Source organism: Carlito syrichta, unplaced genomic scaffold (genome assembly GCF_000164805.1).
Source record: "Carlito syrichta isolate Samal-C Ts95f unplaced genomic scaffold, Tarsius_syrichta-2.0.1 Scaffold154501, whole genome shotgun sequence".
NCBI lineage: Eukaryota > Metazoa > Chordata > Mammalia > Primates > Tarsiidae > Carlito > Carlito syrichta.
In genome coordinates, this window is record NW_007098597.1 from 564,809 (window position 1) to 592,511 (window position 27,703).

Here is a 27,703-nt window from a genome sequence, read left to right on the forward strand (position 1 = left end):
CAAGGCTGCGGTGGCCAGGAACAGCCACTGCACTCCAGTCTGGGCGACAGAGTGAGACTCGAACTCAAAAAATATGCATATATTAAGTAATTAACAATTCATCCTCTATCAAAGCCAATGTAAAGCAAGCCTATCTCATAGGTAACTGTGTAATCATATGTTGCTTAAATAAACATGAATTTTATTTCTATGTTAAATTAATTAGTTCTCTAATGCCAGCCCATCAAGACACAAAGGGCAGATACAATCTCTCTTCTCAGGTGTGGTAACCCACCTAGAGCAAGGACTATTAATTCCAAATGTAACCAAAGAATGTTTGTTTTGAGATTTCTCGAAGAATGCAGCAAAACAGAGAGACACTCATGGGATTTCACCAAAGAGCCATCTCCAAAGGGTTGGTCAGGGGTGTGTCTCAGGCTTCACAGAAACAGTCCTGGCAGAGGTAGGCATATGCATGTTGTCCTGGAATTCTCTTCTCTTGCCAGCCACTCAGTCAATAGCTGAAACAAATCCCTTTCGAAAACCCATGTGTATCTTGTATTATATGAAAGCATGTAAAACAAGGGCTTTGATCCAGTGTCGGGTTCCTGATCTTTGTACGTGTTGTGTATCACTGGTCAGCTTGTCTCTAGACCAGCCCCACCCCCTCACCTTTTATAATAGTTCACAGCTCAGTTACCATCCCACACTTTTAGAGTCAGGCCTGGGTATAAAGTACAAATAAATAAATCTCAATAGAAGGGAAGCTATCTTAGAGGCTTTGCCATATTTCACAGATTTGTGTTTAATGACTTTGAATATGGATTTTAGCACTGCCTTACTAAGAAAGGCGACGTGGACCAAAGCGAAATGCCTTAATCAAAATATTTTATTTCACATACGCAACTTAAAATATCCAATAAGCTCCTCTCAGATATATTTTTTAATTAGTATAGAAAATATTTCCTTCCACTCTCTTATGATAATTCATCAACTCTTTCTCTAATATGTATCTCTGACAAGAATGCCTATTTTTCCCCACAATATCCAACCTTACTTTCTTCTAGAAGTAGAAATTTAACTGGGTATATTGTCACCCAGAACAAATACCGTATCACAGTCTACCTTGCAGCGATCTGTGGCCATGTGGCCAGATTCTGGTCAATGGAATTTAAGAAGAGATGTCACATGGCAGCTCTGAGGAACTTTCCTTAAGAGGTAGCAGTTGTGTGCCCCTTGTCCCTTTTTCTTTAGGTCTTCCTGCATCTTATTGCCCAGTTTGAGGATGCTGGTTTGCACATGAAAAATGGGGCTATGACATAGGTTGGCAGAGCTGTGAGTGAGAGGAAGCCTGGGACTCTGGGCTATTTGCAAAGCAAATTCTTCCAGAATTTTACATAGCAGAGAATATAAACTTCTCTCCTGTTGAACTCATTGTTATTTTGGGATTTGTGTGTGTGTGTGTGTGTGTGTGTGTGTGTGTGTGTGTGTGTCTCACAATTGAACTTTATGCCTTTAATAATCACCTTATTCTCCAAGTTTCTATATTAATTTAGTCACTAATCAGCTAAAGATTGTAACTTCCTACCTAATAGCATATGGAGCAATAGCTCATTCTTCAATTATATCATAGTAAACCCTTAACTGAGAGCTGAGGTCCAAGTCCAAAATCTCAACATTCATCTACCAGAAAGAGACACATGTGACTATCACTTTCCGCTTTCAAAATCTATATAGAAATATTTTCTAATAATAAAACCGCACACAAATATAACATTACTAGTACAAAACATATATCAAAGGAAGTAAAGCTTTCTCAGGAAAAAGAGAATTGCAGGAATTGGACCTTGGTGTAGGCAGCAAAATTAGATTCAATAAATATCAAATAGAGTATGTTTTATTTACATTATAATTTTCTCTTCCTTCCTCATTGTCTTAAGATGGGATGTGGAATAAAAAACTAAATTTTAATATGTCAAAAACAATCTGAGGCCAGGCTCAGTGGCTCAGCCTGTAATCCCAGAATTTTGGGAGGCCGAGGTGAGTGGACTGCCTAAGCCCGCGGGTTCAAGACCCGACTGGGCAACTTGACAAGACCTCATCTCTACAATAAATCAAAAAATTAGCCAGGCATGGTGGTGCGCGCCTGTAGTTCCAGCTACTTGGAAGGCTGAGGTGGAGGGATCGCCGGAGCCCAGCAGGTCGAGGATGAAGTGACCGGGAGCGGCCACTGCACTCCAGTCTGGGTGACAGAGTGAGATTCCAACTCAAAAACATAAAAATAAACAACGTGAGGCAACACAATTGGCACGGAAAAAAAGTACAAGGGTAACAATTTCCAAATCCAAAGTCAAACAAAATTCATCTGTCAATCGACTGAGCCAAGATGAAGACAGCAGAATTAGTTCCAATAAATATCCAAAGGACATATTTTTTGTGTGTCTTCTATTTATATTCTAATACTGCTCTTGTTTTTTCTCTTGGTGTTGGGAAACACCAAGTATGTGGACATTCCACGGAAAATACTGCTCTGTGAAATTAGCCAGGGCCAGGCACGGTGGTTCACTCCTGTAATCCCAGAACTTTGGGAGGCCGAGGTGGGAGGATGGCTTGAGCCCAGGAGTACAAGACCAGCATAGGCAACACAACAAGACCTCTTGTCCACAAAAAATAAAAATAAAAAAATTAGCCAGGCATAGTGGCATGTGCCTCTAGTCTCTGCTACTTGGAAAACTGAGGCAGAACGATGGCCTGAGCCCAGGAGGTTGAGGCTGCAGTATGACATGATGGTGCCACTATACTCCAGCCTGGGCAACAGATTGAGGTCCTGACTCAAAGAAGAAGAAAAAAAAGAAAATATTGCTCTGATTTTTTTTTTTTTTTTTTTTTTGCTTCAAGAAGGTGGCAAGGCATGAAAGGGAAAGAGAAAAGAATTTGGATAAACGGACAGAGAAATGGCATACAGAAAAACAAAACAATTGCAAAGCAAATCAGGACTCTAAATCAAACAAGAGTTCATAGATGAGTCTCTTAGGAAATGGTGGTAAATTTTTTGTCTCTGATCAAAAAATTATTTTGTCCATCGGTAGCCAACATTTATTTGACAACACCCTCATGGGAAACCTTGTACATCCTGAGAATTTCGTTTTCTTGGTCCCAGCACGAGGCCATGTCAGATTTTGGGAGTCCATCTGTCCACAGCTTGCTTTGATTGCTGTTACTCTCGGGGTCAGGAGAATCCGTGGGGACATTAGGAAACGGAAGAAGAAAGGGCACTTGGCTACATTCCCCAAGGCAGCTTGGAAACTGACTTTTAGCCACCTCAGTCTTCATTTGATTCTGCAATGGAAACAGATCCTGTCTTGGCTTGCTTATGTGGTTCAGCTGTTTCTTAGCACTTCAAAGTTCTCTGGTCACCCTGACCATTTTTCCACCATTGCCTTTTTTTCTTCTCATGGAAATCGTATCTACTCAGTATATCTGTACTAGCCCATAAATGCGTGTGAAAATTGTTCTGAAAAGTGAAAAAAAAAGCCTGCTTTGAATTCTTCCCTATAAATATCCATGGAAGTTTCTTTGATCAAACTTTCTTTCTAGGGATACTTCTTGAACAGAAGAAAATAATTTAGTAACATTTCATTCGGAGGAGGGGGAATGTGAGCTAGTATCTATTGTGTAATTACACATTCATCTTAACTATCTGAGCATGGCTTCTTCATGTTGGTATAAACATGAGACTCCTGTCACTAATCTGAGATAACCTGTGCACAGCGAGAAAAAAAAAAAAAAACGAATCCCAGCCGTACTCCGGTACAGCTCTCAATGCAATGAAAATTCTTGAAGGGCAATGGTAGTGGTATGGCATGATGAGAATAATATTTAGCATTCTTCCTCTGGAATTTTGCAATGGTAGTTACAAAGGCAGATGTCTGGAATTTTGCAATGGTAGTTACAGAGGCAGATGTCTTCCCCTAACTGTGCTCAGCATACATATCAAGCTATCCAGGTAGTTATGACAATTCCACTGAGGGTGATATATGCAATGGAAGTTTTGTCTTCCTAGGCTTGAGGCTATTACCTCCTGACTCACACTTCAATGTCTTTTAAATTTTTTATTTATTTATTTTTAAGATACCTGCACATACATATTTATTGCAGCATTATTCACAATGGCAAAAATATGGAACCAACCATGCTACCCATCGAAAGAGGACTGGATTTTTTTTTTTAATGTGGTGCATCTACACAATGGAATGTTATACAGCCATAAAAAGGACAAAGATTATGAACTTCACAGCAACTTGGATGGACTTAAGAGGCTATCATACTGAGCAATCTATCATAGAAACCAAGAACTGAGTACCACATGTTCTCACTCATAAGCGGACCTTGAACAATTATAATACTATAAGAAAGGGATAGGCAGTAGTGGGAAACTGACAGGGGAGAGGGAGGGCACACCTCATCCATAAGGGTACCTGCATAATGAACATTTGTATACCTAACCCTGAATTGTACCCCCCATCTTTAAAATAAAAAAAAATTTAAACCGGGTTTGGTGGCTCAGCATGTAATCCCACGCTTTTGGAGGCCGAGGTGAGTGGATTACCTGAGCCCACAGGTTCGAGACCCGCCTGGGCAATTTGGTGAGACCTCATCTCCATAATAAATAAAAAATTAGCTGGGCGTGGTAGCGCGCGCCTGTAGTTCCAGCTACTTGAAAGGCTGAGGCGGAAGGATCGCCGGAGCCCGGCGGGTCGAGGCTTCGGTGGCCGGGAGCGGCCTCTGCACTCCAGTCTGGGTGACAGAGTGAGACTCTGATTCAAAAAATAAAAATAAAAATAAAATAAAATGAAAATAAATTAAATTAGAAATTTCATTTATCTTTAATTGAAAAATAAAAATTGTACATATTGATAGTGTACAACAGGTTGTTTTGATATTGTGAAATGGTTAACAAGCTAATTCATACACTTATTACCTCGCATACCATTTTTTGGTGGGGAGGACATTTAAAATCTACTCTTTTAGCAATTTCAAGCATACAATACAATGTTATTTGCTATAGTCCTCATATTGTACAGTAAGTCCCCTCTACTCGCTGTTTATATGAGTTCGGCTTTTTCACACCTTTAGAGCTTACAAGTACCTTAAAGTCCTTTCAGAAATAAAATACACTCGTGGAGAAATGGCATTTTAAGTAAAAAAAACTCAGACCAACCCATCCCCACCTACCCAAACATAAAGAGATTTTGAAATCCTTTACAATGAAGAAAAAGAAAGTTTTTCTGACTTCTTCTCCACATTAGACTCCTTAAAATGGCAGTCAGAAGTTAAACTTATAACTATCCATGACATTTTTTGTGACGTCTTTTTTAAACTATCAAAATTTTTATGCAAATGAGTTTCCAAAGCTGTTCGTATAAATCAAATGTAAAGTTTTAAGCATAAACTTGCAGGTGAATATAATTATCCACAGGACAACCAAATGCAGCCCAAATCACATGTGTCATGAACTGATTCACCAAGAAGCAACAAACTGGAAGTCTAGAGAAATGTGTCCACAGGGAACAACCAGCTGTCTAAACTTAAGGACAGCGTTCTCGTCTTCATTTTTTAGTTGAGGAAGTCAAGACTTAAGACATTACCAAGGACTTCAGAGCCACTGCTTCCTCGATCCTTACAACTCCCTGAGGTAGATAGAGAAGCCTAATTATTCTTGTTGTAGGCAATAGGAGGGAACATTCTAAGTGACTTACCAGGGAGTCCCCAGAGAAGAGCAGAGCTGTGGGAGAAACAAACCTCTGGCATCCTGGCTAAGTGCTCTTCCTCCTCTGTCCTGACAACCTCATTTCATGCTTTCCAACAGAGAGCGGTTGAGCCATACTACGAGAGAGGCTCAAGAAGACACAACCACTAAGCGGATTCTTCTCTCAAGAAGCTTCCATTGTTCAATGACCCCACAAGGGTGCAAAATCTTTGTGATCTGGCCAAGCACAGGATTTTCAGAGCGAATTCTCTGACAGGGATAATCAAATCATGAAGAAAAATTGCTTCTAAGATTTTTTCCCTTTAATAAACAATTTTTAGTAACGCCTATGTACAAATTCTTTCCTTTGAATTTTGCTTGTTAGTATTTTCACTTGCCATGTGGAAGCCCTGGGCTAGATTCTTTATATTATTCTTTTCATTTGTTTTTCACATCTAATCTTCCAAGGAGTTCCTATTTTTATTTTGATTTTATAGAGGCTTAAAGCAGTAACATCATAACATCAATGAAAACTAACACCTATTAAGTGCTTACTGTATACTAGACATTGTTCAAAGAGCACTACATGTATTATATTGTTAAATCCCTGCCTTGGTTTTATGAGGTAGACAATGGCTTCCTAGAAGTGGAAAATGAGACAAAAAGAGGTTGAATAACTTGCCCAGGGTCATCAGCTTACCTTGTTCTTGCCTTTGGTGGCTGGTTTTGCTCAAACCCCTGAACTTAACTGTTTCACATTACACCAATACTCTTTTCCATGGCAACACCAGCCCCAAGGTCTTCTTCCTATCCTACACAGGAAAAACAACTTCTTTTAGGGTTCCAGACAGCCACTGATGATTGCTATAGGAGTTAAAGTTTCACTGCGGGCAACGTCCTCTAAAGGAAGTAGCCATTAGTTTAAGAGCAAATAATTAAGGGAGATACCCTGTCAACCAGCATCTTAGTGTTCCAATGCTTCCACTACAAGCACAGTTTAAAGGCCTCAAGGCAAATGGGCCACTTCATAACTCCAGTCCATTAAATCAATAAAATAGGTGTTGATCCTGTCTATAACATTCTGCTTCCTCCACTCTGCAGTTTTTTTCCAACCATAATCTACATCACACAGTGTATATAGTTTAGTAGGAACTTTAGAAATTCATATTCTTTGTTTCATTTATCAATTTATTTGCTTTTTCTAAAAATAACTTTCTTTGCATGCAAAAAAATGCATGCTCATCCATTAAAAGACAAAAACACAGAAATCTATAGAAAAGGAAAATATATGCTTCCCAACACCCAAAGAAAACACTTAGGCTTTCATATGTATGTACACACATATATACACACACAGTTTTTTATTTTATTTTAAAGATGTGGGGTGCAATTCAGGGTTAGGTATACAAATGTGCATTATGCAGGGACCCTTGTGGATGAGGTGTGCCCCTCCCTCCGCCCCTGGAAGTTTCTTGCCCTCAACTGCCAATCCCATTCCCCCTCCTCTGGCTGTTTCCCACTACGGCCACACACAGTTATTAAAATTAATTGAAACCATACCACAAAGAGTTGTATGTCATTCATTCTTATTAACATAACTTTCTATTACAAACACTTTCTGCATTACTAAACATTCCCTGTGATCTTATTTCAGTTTGCACATCATAGCTGTAAACTGCTGTTGCTACAGTCATTTCACTCTTTCATTAAAGTCGTTACTATGTCAAGAGATTATGATGAAACATCCCTAATTACAAACCAGTCTATTTCTCTAGTTTTTTTTTTTCCTTTTGATAGATTTTTCCTTTGTTTACGTGGAAGATTTAGTCTTTTTTCCTTTCTTTTTAAATGCCCATTAGTCATTTATATGTCGAAGAGACTCTTCTGGGAATCTCATTTACAGAAGAGAGAAAGTCCCAGGGCAGCTAAGCGCCTACCAAGACTACACAGCTGTCGGGAAACCAAGCCTGGATGGGAATCTCAGTTCTGACACCCAGACCAGCACTATGTCCATTCTCCCAGGTGGCTTCCTTAAATCACAGATGCTCAGTCCAGAAATATTCCCTTGCGTCCTTCCTTCCCGGATCTTCAGGAAGCACCGCCAGACCCAGAACTCTGTCGTGGCTATGCCATCATGACTAGAAGAGAGGGAACAATCCTTTCCTTCTACTAGTCTTAGGTTCATTGATTGAGGTCTTGTAAATTAGACTGAAAAAAATGACAGACTAAAAAAGGAAAAGCGCCGGGCTCGGTGGCTCAGCCTGTAATCCCGCGCTTTGGGAGGCTGAGGTGAGTGGATGGCCTGAGCCCGCGGGTTCGAGACCCGCCAGAGAAACTTGGCAAGAACTCATCTCTACAATAAATCAAAAAATCAGCCGGGCGTGGTAGCGCGCACCTGTCATTCCAGCTACTTGAAAGGCTGAAGGGGAAGGATCGCCGGAGCCCAGCAGGTCGAGGCTCTGGTGACCGGGAGCAGCCACTGCACTCCAGTCTGGGTGACAGAGTGAGACTCCAACTCAAAAAAAAAAAAAAAAAAAGGAAAAGCATACCCATTTAATACAAGGGTTGCGTGATACAAGAGACTTCATAGGAAAATGAAGACAGGAAGAAACATTAAGCATAAGTATTTTTAGTCTAAGTTTGATGAAGATAGAAAGTTGTGGGAAAACATGATAGGACAAAACAGTTTGAGGCAAGGGTGGTACACCAGGGGAAATTTCGCGAGGCCTACTTGTTTGGATTCGCCTTGGTGTCCCTCCAGCTTTAGAAGTAAAGGTGCTCCTTCCCACTGCATGCAGAGAGGCACCTCTCTCTTGAGGGTGTCATGATTCGCCATCTAGAGGAACTCAGAGAGTCATTCCAGCACCTGCCGCTTCTCAAGTTCCTCCAGTTCAAACTATTCAATATTTCAAGGCATCCTACTTTGGGGTAGCATGCTTTGAACCCCATCATGACCAAGGTTGCAAAGACAGACCGACCTTTGGCGAACGCACAAACTCATCAGTTTTCCTCCTTTAGATTTTCAGCAGTTCACAGTCTACCCTGCCAGGTCTGCAAATTGTGCTTCTGAAAATGCATATTTTGGAGACGTTAAAGCTTTCCACAAAAATGTTTTATATATCCAAATATATTTGAAGCACAGAATGCTAAAATTTCCTTCCAAAGATTGACGGCATAATATTAAAGGCTCTAAGAAGTCCTGCGGAACGGAAACTTTTTAAGCCCAAAGTTTGCAAACGTATGGAAAACTTTTTTGTTCTTTTTTATAAAAATACCCAAGTGGTTTGAGAAATCATTCAAGAGACACTGGGCTAGAGAATTTAAATGATTGAAAGACTAAATTCTACAGAATTTCTGGCCATACCTGATAAATCCATACTTAATGAGTCCACATCAGAAGTCCATATTCACAGGTGAGTGAGTGTTTCCAAGGGCAGCCAGGCTGCCCTTTGGAAACCAGATACCTGGCTTGTCTCTACAGAAGCCTTCTACTAAAACGACCTTCAAAGGTGGAGAAAACTGCTTGCAGAGGGGGAAAAATTGTGCCCTCAACTTACGCTTCTGTTTTTAATGACTATTAAAGCTTCTTAAAGCCATCAAAAGAATTTCCCTGAAGACTAGTTAGGAAGTGGTCGTAATTTAAATTCATTTTGCTTTCAGCCAGAAGGTTGCATCATTACAAATTTTCACAACAGGTTGCTTTCATTGAATAGCTTAAACAGAATGAGAAACACTCACTCACATTTACTACAGTTGACTATATCTCATTCTTTATCTGAGATTCGCCATGGGTTATGCGCAAGCTCACACCCAGCACCTTCTTCCACACCAGAGGCACACGGAAAATGATTTTTCTCTTTGTGAGTGAATTCTGCATTTCTTCATTTGCAATGGAATACCAAATTGTCCTAAAGCGAAATTTTGTTTAAATTCACATTAAATCATGTTCAGGAATTCATCTTTGAGAGCAATTCCATTTTCAGAATATTTCCCGATTCTTTATGTGAATATGGCATACTCATTTGTTCATTCATTGTACAAACGATTATTGAGCACCCACTTGGAGACAAGTGCTATACTAAGTGTTGGGATTATGAAGAAAGAAAGAAAGAATGAAAGAAAGAAAGAAAGGAAGGAAGGAAGGAAAAGAAAAGAAAAGGGAAAGAAAAGAAAAGGGAAAGAAAGAAGGAAAGAAAGAAAGGAAGGAAGGAAGGAAGGAAGGAAGGAAGGAAGAGAAAAGAAAAGGGAAAGAAACGAAAAGGGAAAGAAAGAAAGAAACTTGTCCTTAGGGAGTTTATAGTGTAACTCAGAAGACAAACACATAAGCTAATGATTCAAAAAGGGTGGTAATGCCAGGTGCAGGGACATGCACCTGTAGTCCCAGATACTCGGGAGGCTGAGGCAGGAGGATAACTTGAGGCCACGAGTTCAAGGCCGGCCTGGGCAACTTGGCAAGACCTTGTCTCTACAATAAATCAAAAACTTAGCTGGGTGTGGTGGTGCGTGCCTATAGTTCCAGCTGCTTGGAAGGCTGAGGCAAAAGTATCACCTGAGCCCAGCAGGTTGAGGCTGGGGTGGCCGTGAGCATGCTGCTGCACTCCAGCCTGGGTGACAGAGTGAGACCTCAACTCAAAAAAAAAAAAAAAAGACAACAATTGACACCTTTCAGGGTTGTTAAAATAGTTAAATGTGATAGTAACTGCACGTGTATAGCAAAATCTCTAGCACACACACTCAGCAAAACTCAAAGCTAGTTTCTCCTGTTCATTTCTACCCCAGGACCACCGAAGAAAGCTTTTTCTAAAACTAATTTTAAAAGTTGCCACGTTGGCCAGGCACGCTGGCTCAAGCCCATCATCCCACCACTTTGGGCGGCTGAGGCAAGAGGATTGCCTGAGCTCAGGGGTTTGAGACCAGCCTGGGCAACTTGGTGAGATCTCATCTCTACAATAAATCAAAAAAATGAGCCGGGCGTGGTAGCACACACCTATGGTTCTGGCTACTTGGAAGACTGAGGCAGAAGGATTGCCCGAACCCAGCAGGTCGAGACTGCAGTGGCCATGAGCGTGCCACTGCACTCCAGCCTGGGTGACAGAGTAAGACTCCAACTAAAAAAAAAAAAATTGCCACCATAATGATGGATCCATGCCATTAAACATTTGTCAAAACCTGCAGAATGTGGAACACAAAAAGTAAACCACAGTATAAACTGTAGGCTTTAGCTAATGCTAATCAGCTCAAAACCCCCTCCCCCACCTTGGGGAGGTAAATCTTCTCACTTCTTTCTCTTTCTTTCTCTAATTTACTTTTAAATAAGCTTTTCTTTTTCTTAAAAAGAAAATCACCCCAATCATTGTAACCAACGCAGTACACTCATGCAAGACATTAATAACAGGGGAAACCATGGGATGGGGAAGAGGTATGTGGGAACTCTCTGTACTTTCCAATTTTTCTGTAAGCCTAAGACTTCCCCCAATTAACAGTCTATTAGTTTATAAAAAGTTATTTATTAAGCCATCCTTTGGTATGCCTTGCTATTTAGGTTGGATTGATTTGCCCATGACACCCGGGCAGAGCTAGAAAACCTTCATTAGGGCAGCATAGGGCCATCAGGAACAAAAAGGAAACAGGCGAACCACAGTGAGTGGTCACTCACCGCACGTTCTGGTTTTGGGGATTGTCGTTACCAGGGATCTACAAAGCCCCAACAACCAAAGTGCCACTCAAGTGACCCACGGGACAGTCGCAGCGTTGAGGATCCATGTGTAAATGCACACCTGTGCCAACATCAATCCTGCCGCACGTGCCGGAAACCCTGATGAGACTGTTACTGAACTTCATGGCATTGAACAAGCAAAACGTGAACTGCCTGCTTTGGCAGGATTTGGGTTGGGCTGTCAATGGTGAGGGTGGGTGGCAGGGTGATCTCAGGCAGGGATTAAAGCTGTTTCAAGGAATGGGCCAAAAACAACATCTCCATGACATCACGGGCTGCAACTACAGTCTCAGAATGTCTGATGAGATGTCTTGTCTGTTGGATAAGGAAGCATGGGAGGACAGAGCAATGTGGAAGAATTACATCATGTAAGAACTGCAAACACCAGGAAATCAGAGAAGTATTTTAAAAGAGAAAAAAAATATGGAGCATGCAAGCAGTCTTGGCTGAAACACTTTCTTAGCGTCTCCAAGACACCTCCAAATAGGCTATATTCAAAATATTGGTTTGCAAGAATTTGTCTAGAAGTGGAACCCTATTTACCCTGGGTACCATGTCCGGACAGGCTGACAAGTACAGTGCAAGCTGTGCTATCCCTGGGCACTGTGAAAACTCATCGTGGTGGAAGATATTTCTTTGGAAAAACATACTAACGTCTTCATCCTTTACAGTGTTGGCCAGAGGTAGTGAGACTGCTTTATTCCGTTTTGCTCAGTTCAGCGCTTCAAACTCTGGGGGACCAGGTATGCTGTTTACACAGACCACAGTGAGAATGGTGTCTCAGAATTGTGTGAGGTGAGGACTGACTCCCACAGCCTGGGGGAAAGCACTGGCTGCAAAACAAAGTCACTTTGTGGCTTTGTGGCTTTGTGGCTTCATGGCCTCGGTCCTCCTCCTTGACACACCAGGATGAATGAGATGCCTCTAAGGCCACTCCTGGATGAGTGCGTGCCCTCTTCAGTTTCATACTACAATGACCCAAGCACCATTCCCAAGGCTTCCAAGTGAATTTTTCTAGGTGGGGCCCAGGCATGAGAATTTAAGAGCACTCCAGGTGATTCTATCGAGCAACCGGGATGGAGAGCCACTGCTGGAAATGACTGCACTTAGTTTCTCCTCCTCTAAGTATTAGAAGAGGTAAAAGGAAGTTTAGAGCCTAAAGACTGAAGTTAGGTTCTTTGGTATGTCTACCAAACCATGTGAGTCCCTTAGTCAGGGTAGAGCAAGGAGGCAGGACCATGGCTCGGGATGCTACGTGCAAGGTTAGTACCAGGAAGAGCCCAGAAGGAAGACCCAGAGTGGAGGTGGCTGGGAGAGGGTTGGGAAGAGGAGATAGGAGAGGGAAGAGGAGAGGGAGATAAGATGGTCTGACACTTAGGGTAAAGAAAGGCAGGAAGCCCCAAGTGAGGCATCATGAGGGAAATTTTCTTTGACAGCCTAGCTGGGATGGCCGTCCCTAGGAAGTCAGTCACATGTGCCAGATGAGGCTTCCTGAATTAGCAAAATTGTCAGAGAGAAAGCAAATGAAAGAAATCTACATAAAACAACTAATAAAATGAAAGAAATCAACATAAAACAACTGATAAAATTGTGTGCTGTGACCATTTTCGGTTGCATTTTAATTTCTTCCTTTGCTGTGAATCTTTTAAGACAAAGATAAATATATACACCAGGGACGCCAAAAGTGTGTACACAGTTTAAGAGACGTTATCTATGTATTACTTTTAGTTCACCATAATCAGAAGTGTCTGAATGCTGATGGTAACGATGTTGAGTACTTCTAACTGCAGAAGTCAAATGTGACTTGTATTCACCTGCAGTTTTAATACTGTTTCCTTTCTTAAAATATGTATACATTTTTGGCACCCTCTGTAATATAACAATACATTGTATTACACACAGGCTAATGGTTTTCCACTTTTTTAATGGTATAATATTTCAAGATGAGATAAAAACAGGTATTTGGGTTTAGGCAGGAAGTAACAGATCCCCCTAAATTAGTACTTGCAAAGTCATTATTGATCAGATCAGGAGATTTGAAGCTATCTGCTTAATCATCTGCTTGGCAAAGCAGAAAAATTTAAAACTTCTGGTCTGTAAATTTAAAATCTCTCACATCAATCCAAAGTGTAATTCCTTTCTGTGTTCCAAATGTACCAATTACAATTTTTCAATGAAACAAGGGCCATTCTCCTATACACTTTATAACTTTTCTTAACAAGTTCATGGACTTCGAGCTTTTCATTTGAGCCCATCTTACTATCTCCAACCTTCTGCTTGGGATAGACATTCTGGTTTTTTCTGCCCCATAACAGAAAACAAAGCTCAATTTTTTGAAGGGACAAAGGATTCAATTCCTTTAAAAAATATTTTGAAGACAATGCATGATAATAATACATAACACATTCTAATCTTAACTCACACATTTCTCTTAGGCAGACATTTAAGTATATGAACTAAGATTAGCTATTTACTTTTATTTTTAACACTTTAGTGTCTATGGAAGGCCCTTCTCAGCCTACAATCTAAATAATTTTTAGAAACTTCCAAAGCCTTGAATTCATCATCTGTACAATGGGAATTTGTAATTTTGACATCACAGGAATGTTATGAAGATAGTTTCATTGTTGTCGTTTTTAAGCAATAGAGAAAAGTTCAACAGCCCTCACTCCTGGCCACAAGTGCTCCTCACCACGACCTTGCTTTAAAGTCGTAGGTCTTAGTTTCGGTCTTAAAGTCTTCGTTTCAGATCTCTCTGGCCACAGAGCTGACGTGATTCCTCTAAACTTTGAGCAGTCTGTGACAGCAAGCCCACTGTGAAACACCCTGTGATCTCTGACCATGTCTCCATTAACTCATCCGGTAGCCATCATTTGTAAACTCATACGGTAGCCATCATTTGCAAAACCAAAGAGGGGGAAGGGATATACAGGGACACCAGAGTCCTTCTACCAATGACTCTCATAGCCTGTGATTTCTGGGCGCTACACGGGGCCTGGCACCAAAGCGACTCACAAAGCACCAGATCGGGAAATGTCTTTACTGGGGTTAAATGAAGGCCAACCATTCCCAATAAAGCAATTCAGCAACCATCAAGGAGTGAGGCATCTGGAATGCAAAATGGTACACAAGGCATGCTGCTCCCATCCAGCTCAGCAGGTAAATCAGCACACATGGGCTCTATGGACAAATGAGAAAGATAGAATGGGTTCCATCTGGGGTTTTTGATTCTATCAAAGCACAAAGCCAGTCCTTAATCCTGCTGGAGGAAGTTTCCCTGCCTTGCCATCCTGAAGCCAAACTCTAAGTCCAGAGTGTACTATAACTGGATATTTAAATGTGGGTGTACATGGTTACAGATTTTATTCTGTTTCCTTTTACTGTAGTAGGGTCTTAGAATCTGGAAGATCAACTAACTAGTACCAGGAGATCTTAACATGGTTACATGGTCAACAGGATCATAAGTAGGATATAAAATGCAATGTAAAGCTCTGTGGGTACTAGTTAATAGAGGCAAATAACACTCCTAGTTTTCTCCCACTGATAAATCACCCTCAAATGACTTTTACATCACCAGTCAGTACCTCCAGAAGCAAGTATTTTTTTTTTATTGTTCCAAAATTTCTAAGGACATGAAACATCAACTATTTTCCCATAAAGTAAAATCATTTCCATAAAAAGTTGTGTGGTTTCATTCAGATCTAATCCATAGGTAAATCTTAGTAGCAGAGGCCACAGTCATTGAAGAGATCAAAGTTACTGAGCCCGACATGTGGTTAGCAGGAGTTTGATTGTCTGAAGATGAAGAGAATATTAAGAGGAAAGAAAAAGAAAATAAGAAGAAGGGACGATGAGGAAGGAAAAAGGCAATTGTGCCTGTAGTTTGAAATGGACAGTTGATGCCTTGACTGCAGGGGGACAGTGGGTCATTAAATCACATCACACTAAATGACAATGAATTCATGGTAAAAGAGGCTATTTCATATTGCCTGGAATGTCTTTGCTTCCATTCTTATTGAAATCATTTCTGTTTATTAACTCCCCATGAAATGCCTCCTCCATGGCCGGGCTCGGTGGCTCAGCCTGTAATCCCAGCACTTTGGGAGACTGAGGCGAGGGGATTGCCTGAGCCTGTGGGTTCAAGACCCGCCTGGGAAACATGGCAAGACCTCATGTCTACAATAAATCAAAAATTAGTCGGTCGTGGTCGCGCGCACCTGTAGTTCCAGCTACCTGGAAGACTGAGATGGAAGGATCGCCAGAGCCCAGCAGGGCGAGGCTGCGGTGACCAGGAGCATGTCACTGCACTCCAGTCTGGGCAACAGAGTGAGACACCAACTCAAAAAAAAAAAAATTCCTCCTCCAGAATGACCTGATCACTCCGTTCAGAAAGATTCCCTTCCTGCCATTGCAGAAGAATCATAACCTACGTAAACCCATCACGGACATTTGTCACATCTTACATGGTAGTCTACCTATTTACCTATGTGTTTTAAAGGTAGGAAGACAAAACTGTCTGTTGCATGTAGAATTTATTCAACACATATATAAATAAATGAAATCAGGAGTTACTGTGCCTTTAACATTCTTATCAAACCAAGAATACCATTGATATCTTTGAGCTCTTCCCAGTAAAGCTTAGACATTTCTATAATTCTGGGTTATAGACACTAGTGACTAGTTTCCTCCTTAAAAAGAAAAAAATAGAGGTTGGGGACATAACTTCCCTTATTAGAAACATCTAGACTTGTGCCCCATAGCTCTGTTTTTGGTTTCTCTCTGGTGAAACATTTTTCTAAATCTTTAAACAAAGATATAGAAAACAAGCTGTATCCAATTCACAGACAGCACACATCCAAGAGGGTTTCCCATCCCTGTATCCAACTGTTTTCACTGAGGGCACAATCAAGAGCACAATCAAGATGCACATCTTTGATAACTGGAGTCTGAAATGATGCACTGAGGCCAGTAAACTAGCTTTCGACAAGCAAAAATGTGTAACTCTCCATTTCCAAACATCAGTTGCATATGTATGAGAAAGAGCAGCTCTGCTTTGACAGCTCTTTATGAAAAAAATAAAAATAAAAATCTGCCTTCAGATATTTGAAGGAGGAGTGACTTTAGTTTGTGGTTCCAGAGTGCAGAACCAGGGAGAATGGGTGGAAATGTCAACTTACTTTCAGAAAGAACTTCCCCTCGGTGTTGTCCAATAACGGCAGGGACTGAGCTACAGATGCAGGGCAGGGTTCTTTGTTTCAGGGAGGGAGTGTGAATTACATACTCCCTTGTAACTGTGAGACTGGATTTCCCTGTCTGACTGCCCTGCCCACCTCTCCAGCCTCTTCTGGCATGACTTGCCTCTTGCTACTGGCTTGCTAGTCAAACTGGACTCTTCCCTTCCTTAATTCACCATAGTGCCCATCCCAGCTTCCAAGCTTTTGCAGGTACTGTTCTTGCTGTTGTACCTGCCATGACTGCCCCTTTCCCATTCCCACCAACCACTCCAATCACCTGGCTAAATTCTCCCATCCTTTAGGTCTCCATCTGCCTGACCAGTTTTGTCTGCTCACACAGAATTCTGCAACACACCTTGCCACCTGTTGCACACCTAAAGGCATTTTATTATGTGTTTGCAGCCATTTTTAAATGTCTGCTGGTTCTCCTAATCTGTAAGCTCCTTGCAGATAAAAAGCACAAAAACTGTTCAACTCACTCAACTTTCTCCAGTGCTGATGATTGGATCTTGCACAAGGAGCTCAACAAATATCACTTGAGTGAATAACCCCAATGCAAACATCAGACCTATAAGAAAAAATGGTGGAAGAGAGAGAGAGAGAGAGAGAACACACGCATGTTTGAATGTTATTGTGTCCTTCCTTTGGTGATAGTTCACAAGCTCATTGTAGTGCAACCCCAGAGTTTCAAATTCTCAAACATTTCCCTCTGAAGATGGGGCCAAAATCCTGAGAAAAACAAAATGATGCATCTCCTTATATATTTATCTGAAACAGCTATAAAATTCTCCAATTCAGGAGGGTCAAGAAGAAATAAGGACAGAATGATTTCACGTTGTCCTTGAACTCTTCTTACTAATTACTTTGGCGATCTGGGAGTTCACAGATCTGTTTCAGGCTTTCCCTCTAAAAGAAAGAATAAAGTGAGGATTAGATAATGATCAGAGTTAAAGGCCAAGGGGGCGGTGGTTTAAGATCTGTTCTGTCCAGTCAGTGGGCTCTGTTATGAAACTTTATTTCCTATTTCTCTTTTCTTTCCACCAATAATTAAAGTAACTTGCCACGTCTGTGCCTCCTTCTAGCCTTCGCACCTGTATTAGCCCTCTCTGAAAGAAGAAATATTTATCGAGCATTTGTATGTCATGCACCATGCATAAACATCTAGTGAGATAAGTATCAAGACCCTCACTTTGGCTGGCTCGGTGGCTCAGCCTGTTATCCCAGCATTTTGGGAAGCCGAGGCAAGTGAATTGCCTGAGCCCGCGGGTTCGAGACCCACCCAGGCAACTTGGTGAAACCTCATCTCTACAATAAATCAAAAATTAGTCTGGCATGGTAGCGCACACCTGTAGTCCCAGCTACTTGGAAGTCTGAGGTGGAAGGATCGCCGGAGCCCAACAGGTCAAGGCTGTAGTGGCCGGGAGCGTGCTACTGCACTCTGGTCTGGGTGACAGAGTGAGACTCCAACTCAAGACCCTCACTTTGCTCCTGGGGAAACTGGCTAAGCAACTTGGCCAAAATTACGGAGCCAAAAAACATTGCGTCCCGGGATTAGAACCCAACTGAAAGGTTTTCAAAGGCCAATTTTTTTTTCTACTGCACCTCTCTGACTTAACACTCAGACTCTTGTATCAATACTACCTTTGTTTTTCAAAGCAAACACTAATGCTTAGTGGATGAAATAAAAACACCCTACCATGTTATAATAACAGGACAATTTATGTTTTTTAAACAAGTTTTGCTGTTGTGTTGTTACTTTGTGTTTCTAAGGAGTAGGATCACCTTTCCAAAAAACCAAATGTGTGCTATGAAAGGATATTTTTTTAAAATTCAGTCTCTGTAGAGACTGTCCAAAATTGCCAATGCTGACCATATTGCAAATTGTCCCAGCAGGGTATTGGGGAAAATTTTCAATTAGCAATAATCACGCCTCAGATAAATCTCATTGGCTACAATACCGTCACCGTGCAAAGCTTATGAAAGGGTTTTGATAGGAAATGCCTAACACACTTTTAAACATCTGGATGAGTCCTCATCTGGGGACGTCTATCCTTTCTGAAATTTTCCAAACTTGACTGTGGTTTTCGTTTACAATTTACAAACGAAGAATTTTTGTACTAACAAGAAACGTAGGTTAACCAACAAAGATACCACGGCATTGAGTGTGACCTCATGAAACAAAGCTGGGACTATTTATTTTAAGAGAAGAGTACAGGGCGCATTCTCATGGCCTGAGCAGCTGATAACACTTGACAGAACGCAGAGAGGAGTGCCAGGGAGGCAGAACACCCAATGGAAGGACTCGGGGGCTTACTCGGTCCTGGAGTGTTTATCTGCCTTCTGTCTCTAGGGAGCCTGATAGCAAAGTTTCAAAGCTAAAGTTGAGAGTGAAAGGTGACATGCAATCTTAGCAGCCTTTGGATGATCCACAAAAGGAATATTTTGGCGTCATCTTTTAATATACACGTTCCCCAAATATCATCAAGGCCATAAATAGGCAGGTTTAACCAAAAACTAATTTTGCCTTCTCCTGTAAAAAGTTCCCAATGAGGCCGGGCGCGGTGGCTCAGCCTGTAATCCCAGCACTTTGGGAGGCCAAGGCGAGAGGATTGCCCAAGTCTGGGGGTTCGAGACCAGCCTGGGCAACTTGGTGAGACCTCTTCTCTACAATAAATCACAAAGACTAGTCAGCCGTGGTGGCATGCATCTGTAGTTCCAACTACTTGGAGGGCAGAGGTGGAAGGATTACCTAAACCCAGTAGGTCGAGGCTGTAGTGGCCATGAGCGTGCCACTGCACCCCAGCCTGGGCAACAAGAGTGAGACTTCAACTCAAAAAAAAAAAAGTTACCAATGAGAGGCCAAGAACATCCCATTAAAAAGATTCTATCTTGGCCGGGCGCCGTAGCTCACACTTATAATCCCAGCACTCTGGGTGGCCTAGGTGGAGGATTGCCTGAGCCCACAGGTTCTGGACCAGCCTGGCCAACTTGGCAAGATCTTATCTTTACAATAAACCAAAAAATTAACCGTGTGTGGTGGTGTGTACCTGTAGTTCCAGCTACTTGGAAGGCTGAAGCAGAAGGATCGCCTGAGACCAGCAAGTGGAGGCTGCGGTGGCCATGAGTGTGCCCCTGCACTCCAGCCTGGGCAACACAGTGAGACTCCAACTCAAAAAAAAAAAAAAAAAACTCCAAAACAAAAAGAATTCTATCTTTGCAAGATCCCTGTACTCTGTCTGCTAGCCAATAGTTTCCCACCCAAACACAGCATCTTCAGACAGCTGGAGGCTACTTTTATCAGAAAAGCACATAGATTACAGCTACAATTTATTATCTTGATAGCCAAGTTTTAGAGCTCTTTGAAATGGTGCCCTAGCCACAGCAATAAGAGAAGCTACATTACAGACAAAATGTGGTACAGACAAGATTTCATTAGGGAATGTTTTTCTTGTCTTTTGTTTTTCCCAGCCTCTCAAAGGTCTCTATTTGAGCCTCTCAACTGACAACACAATAGCTGTTGAATCACTAGAATGAAAGGGTCAGGTTGCAAGCCATGCATGGATGGAAACTGTCAAGCCCTGTTCAGACCACCCAGCTCTCCAAAGGGGTAGCAACCTGAGATTCAGACAAGATAAGAGGTTGCCCTCCAGTGTAACCTGGCCCAGAGAACCAGCCCTTCCAGAGATTTACAGGATGCCATTGTGAGGGATGGCTGTGTGTTCTGAAAGGTTGCATTGATCTAACTCAATATACCGGTGGTTGTGGTTCTTTGCGAAATAAATATATTTGACATTTTTTGAAGAAAAGCAGTACGCCAAAGCTCCCATAGCCCATATCTGTGTTTAGAAGACTAAGCCATACCCGTCAGTGTCAGAATATCAGAGCTAGAAAGATACCAAAACCCATTTCACGCATTTTCCCCATGGAGGAAGTGACGCCTAAAAGGATTAGGTGGCTTGGCTTGGGAGTGGCAACAGCTAAGAACTGAAATGCCACAGCTTGTCTTCTTTTTGCTATAAATGTTCAATGCCATAAAACGTGTGGATGGAGATAAAGGCTGAGTTCTGACTTTCGCATGTTGTCAAACCAGGACCCTCACATGAGGGAGGAATCACTTTCTGTTTCTTCTCATCTCTGTGGGTCAGTCCAATCCAAACTCTGTTTCTAAGAAGAAGTCTCCTGAATAAGTCCAAGAAATCCAGCTCAGTGCAGCCAAACTCAGCCCAGCCAGCCCCAGAAGCCGAGCTGCCCCAGGAGGCTGGGAAAGAATTAAGAGCAGCCCTGGCTGTGAAGTTTCCAAGACACACATTGCTTAGCCATGCAAGGGCAGATCAGGCCATATAGCCCAGCCCGTGAAAGCAGGGTGACATGGTACCCAGGCACCTTTGCCCAACTCCTTTTCTCACTCATGGGAAAACAAGAGATGAAAAGGGAAGGAAAAAAAAAGATGAGATGGGTAGAAAGATGGCTTAAAAGTCCTGGTTGATCAGCCAAGCGTGCAAAACCATATTGCACATAAGTCATATTCAACTTCAGCTCACGCTCAGATTTCTGCTTTAGATACAAGGTTTAATATTAACCAAGTACAAGACAAGAATGTAATAACCAAGGACAAGGCAGAGCAATGTTTATCCAAGCATGGTCTCACCAGCTTCAAGGTCACCTGGCCCCACCCCAGGTCTAAAATTCTCTGGATCAGGGTACTGAAAACCTGGCTTTTCACCAAGCACCTGGGTGGCTCTTACACCCAGTAAGTTTTGAAAATCTCTGATGGGAAGAAAGCCAGGGTAGTTAGCATAGTCCTAGAGTTGCTCCGAAAGCACTTTTATCAAGTGCAGGCAGGGGCTGGGATCAGCTTTTCACGCTTAGCCTAGAACTGTGTCAGTATTTCAGAGCACACTTGAAGAGTGTTTGGACCATGAGATCTGGTCTGGTCTGTGAGGCAGCCCTGAAGAGGTTAATCTCTCCAGCAAGATTCCTGGGTTGTAAACACCAACCAGCCCCGGAAATGCTCTTTTTAATCTCTGTAATGCACACCATGCAACAAGACTGGGCACAATAGTTTTTTTTTTTTTTAACCCAGAAACTAAATTTAATGCCTTGAAAATGATTTCTGTGATCCAGATGAAAGCTAAAAGAAATTGCTTACTACAGCACCAAAGTCTGGGGACCAAATCTCAGACATGAACAGAAAAATACGAAAAATCCGTACAAAAGTACAGAACAATGTGATTTCTTTGCCTCCCAACACTATCCTCCCCATAAAACAGAAATATACCTTAAAATATGAATGCATCCAAATAAAACTAAATTAAAGCAAAGGTTTCCAAAAATTATCTCACCCAAATTTCTATGTTTTCATCCATGAGGACATAAAGGTTTAGTTAATTTTTGCATCTTTCCCTTTGCCATTTCATATGGCCGAAAAGAAACATTCTAATTCCAGGGGGAATAAATTACAGAATCTAAAAATGATTTTGCACTGGTGAGTGGCACTGGGGATGGATTCAGAAGAGAGTAGGAAACGTGTGTCAAGTAATAAAGAGAATCCCATTTCTGGCATTTGGTTTGTTAACACTGCAAGTTGCCACCTTCTGAGTTAGCCTGAGAATTAAACTTTTGCAAGCGACTCCGCAGATGTCTTGCATTGTTACTTGGTGTTAATGATACCACACAAACAACCTCTGGGGTATCCTGCTAACAGAGCATTCTCAGTCAAGAAGAGAGGAAACACATAAAGCAGATACTTACAGATAGTGGTTTTCTTTTCCAAGCCAAAAAGCTAGAAGCCCTTGGAACAAGCCGGCGGGATAAGAGTCACTGACCCGGTAATCTGGTTTAAAGGGCTTTGAGAGGGAGGGGGAGGACAAATAACCCAGGAGAGGAAGAGAGCTGAAATTCCAGTCTTTCAGGTCAGCTGAGTTTGAGTTTTCTTTGTACTAAAAATCCATGAACCCACCCAAGAGAAAAACATAGAATTGAAGTTCACATACACACTCCACTCTCTTTGCTGGTCTTCTCCAGGGCGACTGCTGTGGCTTTGAAAACTTCCAAGGCAAGCCTCAGGACTCCCCGTGCGAAGGTCACGATAAAGATGCCTTCGATGTTTGCAGGGAGCGCGACCTCCCAGCCAGAGGGCCACCGCTGGCCCTGTCCCTTCGGCTGGCCGCTCTGCAGGGACAAAGCTGAGCTTTTGTTAATGAGGTCGGTGGTGTCTCTTCCCAGTCGCTCCCCAGCTTCCTTTCTCACTACTAGTTATACTCACTGCTCTGCCACTGGCTGAGATGAAGCCGTCTCTCCCGCCCGCAGCACACAGGCACGCACACACACTCACAGGCACACATGCACACCCCATGCACACACAGTCACCACACACAGGCAAACACATCCACAGACACACACACGCGCGCATTCACAGGCACACATGCATACCCCACACACACATGCTCGCCACACACAGGCGAATGCATCCACAGGCGTGCCACACACTCACACACAGGCACACAGTCACCCAAAACACACACAGTCACCACACACAAACGCATCTGCACACACACACACTCACACATAGGCACACATACACACCCAAAACACACGTTCACCACACACAGGCAAACTCATCCACAGACACACACACACACACACTCTCTCACACACAGGCACACAAGCACACCCTGTATACACACAGTCACCACACTCAGGCAAACGTATTCACACACACACACACACACACACACGCTCACAGGCACACACGGACGCCCTATACACACATGCTCACCACATACAAGCAAATGCATTCACAGATGTGCACCCACACTCACACACAGACACACATTCACAATCAAAATACACACAATCACCACACACAGGCAAACACACACACACACACACACACACTCACATACAAGCACACATGCACACCCCATACACACATGGTAACCACACACAGGTAAACACATCCACAGACACACACACTCACAGGTACACATGCACACCCCATACATACATAGTCACCACATACAATCACATCCGCAGACACACACACACTCACACATAGGCACACATACGCACCTCACACATTCACCACACACAGGCAAACTCATCCACAGACACACACACTCACACACAGGCACACATTCACACCCAAAGCACACACAGTCACTACACACAGGCAAATGCTTCCATAGGCACACACACAAACACACACACACACACACACACAGGCACACATGCCCACCCAAAACACACACGGTCACCACACACAAATGCGCGTGCACACACATGTATGTATATGCATATGCACACATGCTACACCTACACACATGCACACACACACCAGCTCATGCCCAACCACACATATACTCACACAGACGCTTCAAACACACTTTTTTTCCTGCGCGTCTTTCCCCAGTCCTGAAAGGTTTTTATTCAAATTCAAATGAATGCCCAGCATTCAGAAGGGAAGGGGAGGCTGACAGGCCCCTTTTAACTTTTGTCATGGCATTTAAAGGAAAGGATAGGATGGAAGTAGGTTCTAGGGTGCTGGTTTTTTTTGGCTTTTGGTTGGGGGAGGAGGTTTTGAGTCAGAGAGTCACTCAGTTGCCTAGGCTCGAGTGCAGTGGCACGCTCACAGTCACCACAGCCTCGACCTGCTGGGCTCAGCCAATCCCTCCACACCAGCCTTCTAAGTAGCTGGAACCACAGGCATTCAACACCATGCCAAGCTAAGTTTTGTTGATTTATTGTAGAGACGAGGTCTCACCATGTTGCTCAGGCTGGTCTCAAACCCCTAAGCTCAGGCAACCCTCTTGCCTAGGTCTCCCAAATTGCTGGGATTCCAGGCATGAGCAATTGTGCACGGCTAGAGTGCTGATTTAAGTACCACCTTAGACCTTTCATTCCTAAGGCTTTTCATGGGTCTAGTTCTTTTTGAAAACCTATAAAAATCCCATTAATCTGATCCTATTTGCATACAGTTTATATATCTGAGTCCCACTGACTCAGATATATCCCAGCCCAAGAACTATCCTCTCAACAGAACTTTAAATTAACCATAAAAAAAAAGAAGCTACAGTATTATCTCATTTGAGGAACTGGTTTTTGTTTTGTTTTGTTTTGTTTTTGAGTTGGAGTCTCACTCTGTCACCCAGCCTGAGGGCAGTGGCACGCTCCCAGCCACTGCAACCTCGACCTGCTGGGCTCTAGTGATCCTTCCACCTCAGCCTTCCAAGTATCCAGAACTACAGGCTTATGCTACCACGCCAGGCTAATTTTTGATTTATTGTAGAGACAAGATCTCACCAAAAAGCCCAGGTGGGTCTCGAACCTACAGGGCTCAGGCAATCTACTTGCCTCGGCCTCCCAAAATGCTGGGATTACAGGCTGAGCCATGGAGCTCAGCCAAGGGAACTGTTTATGTTGATACATGTTTGGCTGTTCTAACCCTGAGCCAATTCAACCTAGATTGTGATTTTCCCTAACAAGGTCACAACACCACACCCCTTTGCTTGAAAGCTATGGAGAAAAGGGAAATGGAGAAGAAGGTGAAGAAAAGTATGTGAAGAAAGAAGGAAGAAAGGGAGGGAGGGAGGGAAGGAGGAAGGAAAAAAGTAAAGAATACAAGAAATGAAAAAGGATGCAAAAGAGAAAAATTATTTTATTTTACAAACATGCTTTATAACTACTTTGGAAATGAATGGTCCATATATACTTACTCAGAGTCACTAGAGATTTAAAATATTCAAGAATCCCATGATTCACTTAATTTGTTCTGAGAATAAGTGAGTGAAACTTAAGAATCACTAAGTCCTTATAGATAAACAAGCACTATTTACTAAGTGCAGTAATTATTAAACAAATATATTGACAATATGTGAGTTATCTATTAATCTTGAAAAGGCAAGACATAAAGCCTTAATAATGATAGTCAATAAATACAACATGATAGACAATTTTGTTCTCAAACTGAATCTAAAAATTGTCTGGGATGTGAATATTTCACCTGCAAAGAAATGAATGTGGTTTCAGATGCTACTAGTTGAAACTAATCTATTTGACAAAGAAATAATATACTGTATAGGTGACTGCATCAATGTACTTCTCCTAACATCTGGGTTAAATAAAGTTTATAGATTAGTCTAGAAAGAGAAATAAATGTTTTACACAACTTCTATGGGAAAAATAACTTCAGCATGTGAAGGAAAAAAAAAAACAGAGCCAGGAGTGGTGGCTCATGCCTGTAATCCCAGCACTCTGGGAGGCCCAGGCGGGAGAATCATTTGAGCCCAGGAGTATGAGGCCAGCCTAAGCAACCAAGCAAGACCTTATTTCTATAAAAAATTTTCAGAAAATTAGCCAGATGTGGTGGCTTGTAACCCTAGCTACTCAGAGGGCTGATGTTGAAGGATGGTCTGAGCCTAGGAGGTCAAGGCTGAGGTGAGCCATGATCATGCCACTGCACTCCAGCCTGAGTGACAGGGTGAGGTTCTGTCTCAGAAAAAAAAAAAGGAAAGAACAAGCAAACTTAGATTGCAACATATTTCAAATCAGGAAATGTAGTCTTCCTAAAGTTGATTTTAACAATTGGAACAAAGAAGTGGGTAAATATGATGTTTAGCCGAACTGTGCTGAATATATTCTAAAATAGGCAATTAGAGTTAGATTTGCTACAGTGTTCTGAAAACTGAACTATTTGTTTATACAAATAAGTCACTCTTTCTGTCTTGCACAAGTGGACAAGGGCCTGTTGAACTAATACAATTATCAACTTCAATCAATAAAATACACTTTGAACAAGTTGAAACACAAAGCCAGAGCAATGAAAAAGAAATAGTCAAAGAAACAACAAAGAATTCTTCCCCTAAAAGGATATGCTGCTGAACTCAGTGCTAGAATAAAATGCATTTTAAAGAAACCACTTAATTTCTAATGCTAGTTGGAGTCATAAGAAAAATCTAAAATGTTGTGTGTTGGAAACTGGTATACCATTTTGTATTGTAAACATCTATGCTTTTTGTACGATTGCGGTAGAATGCAGCATTCTCTGAGAAACACAGTCAATACCTTCCCCAATAACTCATATTTTAAAAATTTGGAGTGTGCGGCTTTGCATCAAGAACATGGCCAATATGAGGCAGCTAGTAGACTGTGTTTTTCCTATGGAGTAAACCAACATTGAGAAAGTTTCATCAGCACCCAGAGGGGAACAGGACGAGTAGTATGCTCCATAACTGAGCAAAGAAGTGATAATCATCACATACTCCGAAAAAGAGAAAAATCAACCAGCCTGGGCCAGAATCAGCCAGGCTGTCCTCCAGGTATAACACAGATCATTGGCAGCCTCCGGACACAGTGAGAAAGGTGAGGAAGGGTAATTCAGGAGTTCTGTGCACCTGCCACAGATTTGGAGGGCCCCTGGGCCTTGCAGTTTCCTCATGGGAAACTGCCTTAGCCACAGTCAGGCTCTGCTGAAACTCATGTGGATCCATGCAAGAACATAAGCCCTGAGCAGCTTCAGCTGCCATATCCCAGGAATTGAACCTTTGCTGACTGCAAACTTACTAGCTGGCCTAAAGTGAACTCTATGGTGGCAGACAGTTCCTGGCTGGGTCAGGCTTCTGTGAGAATACCTGAGGCCCTGGCATTTGACATTTGACATTTGACATTCAGATGGCAAACTGCCTGAGGTTAAGGCGGGAAACTGGGTGGGACATGTTGCCATAGAAACCTCTTCCCAGTAAACACTTCTGTGCCCTCCCTGCCCAGCAGCATTTTCACAGTGGCCTAGGACTCCCTTCTAACCCCCACAAGGATGGCCAGGAGTGTGCACAGGTGGGATGCTTGGGCTTCTTTCCACCCTGCATTCCCCTCAAGGGTTCAGAACAAACAGAAAACTTGGGTGATCCCCAGAGCCCTGCCCTCCACCTAGGATGCCTGGGCACTTCCTTGAAGTGACACATGCCAAAGAGAAGACCCACAGCCACCATCGCAGCTGGCTCTCTCCCACAAGCACCATCTCCTGGCTGA

At 42.4% G+C, this 27,703-nt stretch overlaps 1 protein-coding gene across 1 annotated transcript in view; it reads right to left on the reverse strand.

Annotated features, from left to right (window-relative positions):
- The window catches only part of FREM1 (FRAS1 related extracellular matrix 1), a 169,169-nt gene extending 146,225 nt beyond the window's left edge, over window positions 1-22,944 (reverse strand). The window contains exon 1 of the mRNA XM_008050952.2: window positions 22,430-22,944. The gene's annotated coding sequence lies outside the window, so the exon portion shown is untranslated. The remainder of the gene's footprint in view (window positions 1-22,429) is intronic.
- Window positions 22,945-27,703: the final 4,759 nt, after the last annotated feature.